Source organism: Salvia hispanica, chromosome 4, assembly GCF_023119035.1.
Source record: "Salvia hispanica cultivar TCC Black 2014 chromosome 4, UniMelb_Shisp_WGS_1.0, whole genome shotgun sequence".
NCBI classification, from domain to species: Eukaryota; Viridiplantae; Streptophyta; class Magnoliopsida; order Lamiales; family Lamiaceae; genus Salvia; species Salvia hispanica.
The window spans coordinates 33,898,043-33,903,273 of record NC_062968.1 but is presented as its reverse complement, the minus strand read 5'-3'; positions in this window follow the sequence as shown (position 1 = coordinate 33,903,273).

The following is a 5,231-nucleotide window of genomic DNA, read 5'->3' as shown; positions in this document are numbered from 1 at the left end:
ACAGAAATGGTTGACCAATCCAGATCATGGCCATTCATCTCCAGATCTAACGGACCATATATGGTCTATATTTCTATACTTAGGGGCTTCTTTTGGTAGATGAAAACCCTATATATATATATATATATATATATATATATAGGGTAGTGATAAAATGCAAACTTATATATTGTATAAACTCAAAACTTTTCAACACAGCTTCAACACAGATTCAATACAATATCAACACAAGTGTAAAGTTTCAAGATTTAATGTCAACACAAGTATTAACACAATATCAACACAACATCAATCATTGACTACCGTTGAAATTCTGTTGATATTTTCCCGTTGATGTTTTTTTGTGATCTGTTGACATTTTTCAAAGGTCCAGATCATAGTTTTGAGTTTGTACCATATTTAGAGTTTTCATTTGATCACATTCCAATATATATATATATATATATATATATATATATAGGGTTTTCAACTACCAAAAGAAGTCCCTAAGTATAGAAATACAGACCATATATGGACCGTCAGATTTGGAGATTAATAGCCTCAATCTGGAATGACTCCTCGTTTTTGTTGGGTCATAATAAGACGGATTTGTGTCATGTGAGGGGTAAATTAGGAACCAAAAAAATTAGGAACCGTCGTTCCGTTTTTTAAGTGCAGATTAATTGGGAGTCATTACTCCACACCCTCTTTTCAACGAAAACTCTTCCACTTTCCCTCGGATCTTCTTCTTCTTTCTCAAAATCAAGAAAAACCCTACCTCCACACAAATCGGATACTTCACAAAAACCCTCATCCTAATTTACGATTCTGAAATCGACGAGGAGGGTGAACCAAAAGCCTACTTCAACAATGGTCGACACTAGAGCTTCTGGATCGGCGAGGCATGACGAAAAAGGTTAGTAAGATTTCGTACAACGATTGACTTATAATTGTCAAAAACTGGCAAAATTTTCACTTCAATTGGTTGGATGTCACGAAGTGTATCAAAGAACGACGGTGAAGAAGAAGATACCGACGATCCCTAAAGCACCGAAAGGTATGGCTACTACAATTTCTGGGTTTTGAATGAATGTAATTTAATTGGAACTCTGGTAGTATTTAATTGTGCTTTTTTTTCATAAGCAAAAGGGCGAACTTCCACAAAACCCTCGGCTGAAGTGAGGTCTGGTATTAATGACACAAAACAAGGTTAAAGTTATAATTTTTACCCTTTTGTACCTCTGCTTTTGAAGAACTCATGAATTGGTATGAGATATGATGGAGTTACACCAATCATATGGTGACTGGCTATAGGAAAAACACATATTTTTATGTTTGGTTTATGTTAGTGTTATTCACTAATTTGTTGATATTTCAGATACAGCACCACATAACAAAATCAGACCAGAAGGGGAAAAAAGGAAAGGAACGGCTGAAGATGATAAAAACTTCCATTACAATGACTTTGGAATTCTTTTCTCTTGTTTCTTGTAGATGATAGTCCATGTGATGAGCATTACTCGATACATTGGGTCATAGTAAATGAATATTTGTGTCATAGCATTGTTAGGTTAATTTGTGTCATAATATACCAACATTCGAGGCATGACATAAATCTACTGGGTACCAGAATGTCTCATACAATTTGATCGAAATGTTCGTATCAAACAAACTGAATATTAGTACGACCAAATATTGGGTCATAATAAATGAATATGTGGGTCATAGCATCGTATGGTTAATTTATGTCATAACAAACCAACATTTGGGTCATTATATAACACCACGGAGTACCAGAATGCGTCATACAAATCTGATCGAAATGTTCGTATCAAACAAACTGAAGTAAAATGCACGATTATTCGCATGTTTTTTACATATTGAAAAAACCCAATATTCATATGGCCGAAGAATACACAAACAATAACTCAGACATCATCCATTCTTTGGGTCATACTAAACGAATATTTGGGTCATGTCAACTTATGGTAATTGGGTCATAATAATCCAATATTCGAGTCATTACATAAAACTACCGAGTACCAGGATGCCTCATACAAATCTGAACGAACTGAGTAATTTCAAACAACCTGACAATGCAAATAAAATTCTGGTGTATAAGTAAATCACGAAGAACAAATCCTCAATATTTTTTCTGGAATAAGTATAATGAAAGGTTAAAGGGATTGCTGGTAAAGGAGATGGAGGATATGGAGGAGTGGTGAAGAAGATGAAGTTGATGATATTGAATAAGTTATCTAATTAATCACGCACAAAAAATCTTAATTGACAGAAGAATAATTCAAGATTTTAGGGATTTCTATAACAAGACACTTGACAAAATATCATTTCTATCCTTATACGTTTTTTTTTATGTTTAAAATGATAGTAATACTTAAGAAATTAATGGAGCCATTAGATCTTTTAATCTTAAGATCAGATCAGCTAATCCTATAGTCCAAAATCGGCCTATATTTCTTGATTTAAAGGCATTTTTGTTTTGATCATTTCCCCCATATATATATATATATATATATATATATATATATAGGATTGTGTTAAAATGACAACACCTCTTAAAGTAACACCATACCACCATTCCTAGCCAATCATTTGTACATGTGGACGAATAATAAGCTGCCATGTGGCAATCATAAAAATTACTCAAGGGTAAATTTTCACGGACTGCAATATTCAATACATTAGACTGCAATTTTTCCCGACTGCAATATCCAATACGCTAGACTGCAATCTATAGATTGCAGTCTAGCGTTTATACTATTGCAGTCTAGCATATATAATATTGCAGTCTAGCGTGGTGTCACAGTGTCATTTTAAGAGTGTTGTCATTTTAACGCACCCCTATATATATATATATATATATATATATTATATAAAACCAACCTTCTAATCCAGAACCCAGAACTATCTCAATATTATGTATTAAAATTATCAACACAAAGACAATAGATTTATGTTGATAAAATTATATCTTTGTGTTGAGATTTAAATTTACATGTTATGTTGATAAAGTTATATCTATATGTTGAGAAATTTCCAACATAATGTTGAAGTTCTGGGTTCTGGATTGGGAATTAGTTAGCATTTGATTACCCCCCTATATATATGTGTGTGTGTGTGTGTGTGTATGTGCCGATTGATTGCCAATAAATGGAAAAGATTGATTACATAATCTTTTTATGGAATGAATATTCATTCTCTTGGCCATCAAGTAAAAGAAACGTGCATATATATTATTAAGATTTTATTAGAATTGATTGTGATCAATTAGTAATATTAATAGACGGAAGATTATATTCTTGGTCAATAAGAAACGTATTTACTAATTATTTTGGGCCTCTTTGATGGAAAGGGCTTTTAGGGTTTGATAATTAGGGTTTGTCCTCTCTCTGCCTATAAATACAAGTGTGGTGATCCCATCAAATCACACACATTAAGAGAACACATAAACGAGGGAAAGAGAGAGAAACAAATCCTTGGAGTTGCGCCACTACGCCGGAAAAGGTTCAAGGAAATCGTCTCCTCCTTCCTCAATCGCTTCCGCTATGGATCACCAAGGTATATCACGATCCTGTTATGCTTATGGTTTACGTGAAATACATGTTGTTCGAAGATCTTGCTTTATTTATATTCAATTATGTAATCTTGAATATATGATGATAAATAATGTCCAACATGTGGTATCGGAGCATGGTTGAGAACTCATGTATTTTCGTATCATTGAAACTATAATTTTATGTCTTTTGCTTTAATTCTACGCGTCGTGAGAAAGTTAATTGTGTCTAGGGGTGGGTAGGTAAGGTATACCTTACCGAAACCACCATACCGTATACCTTACCGTAAATACGGTATGCGAAAAAAAATCATACCTTTACCTTACCAAAGATTTCGGTATACCGAACTTCGGTATACCTTATTTTCGGTATGACAAATTTCCATACCGATACCGTACCTCATTTTCGGTATATCGTACCGAAGTTCGGTATACCTTACTTTTGCGGTATACCCGACTTTCAACATCAATTAAAATAGAAAATTAGAGTTTTTAAAATATTTATAATTTATAGTTTTAAAAATAAATTAAATATAATTTATTCATAATTATATTTATATTTCACAATAGATTTTATAATTTAAAAATATATAAAATATATTTTATATATAATTGTGTTTATATTTTTGTGGTATATACCTTAGTTTACGGTATATACCGAATTTCGGTATGCAGCGGTATACCGCGGTATTTGAAAATTTATACCGTTACCTTACCGCAATCTTTCGGTAAGGTATCATACCATACCGAAAGTCACGGTATACCAAAAATTCGGTATTTTTTATATTTTTTCGGTACGATAAGGCCGGTATTTCGGTATCCCAGCCCTAATTGTGTCTATTATCTTGTGCCACAATTTAAATATATTGAAATTCATTTGGGTATATTAACCGTGTATATGCACGTTTACCGAATTTGTTTTAAGCTGATGAATTAAATTAGTATGCAGTGAACGTATTCTGAGAATTGCAATTGGTAATTCAGTTTACTTAGTTTCATTCGCATGATTTATTTATGAATTGTATTGTTCGGAAAATTGTTTCAGCATGAGTATTTAATTTTGTTCACATAATTTTATTGTGAAATATATTGCTTAATCACTTTTATCAGTTAAAGGTTATTTATTTTGGGTGATTACGCTTGAAATATATTGTTTCTAAATTGGTTCTATTTATGTATATAGAATTAATTTGAGTATATTGGTTGTATATATATCGTATGTAAATTGAGTGTGAATATATGTATTGGTGAATTGAGATTTCAATTAAATGTTTCATGATTATGAATCTACTATGATTATGAATCTACTGAGAAGGTTGAGAAGGTAGAATGAATGATTTCATAATTCAATTCATGTTTTAATATGTACCATGATTATATTATGTTTATTTTGCCATCACCAAAGTGAGGCAAAATAAGGAGAGTCTATAATCAAACTCATATAAAAATTTGTTTAAGCAATTCATCTCTATATGTTCTTGGTTATATAATGTTTATTTTACAATCACCAAAGTGAGGTAAAATAATAAGAGTTTATAATCAAATTAAGTGAAAATTTGCTTAAACAATTAATCATTATACATTGTTGATTATATTATGTTTATTTTGCAATCACCAAAGTGAGGTAAAATAAGAAGAGTCTATAATCAAGTTAATATGAAAATCTATGTATGCAATT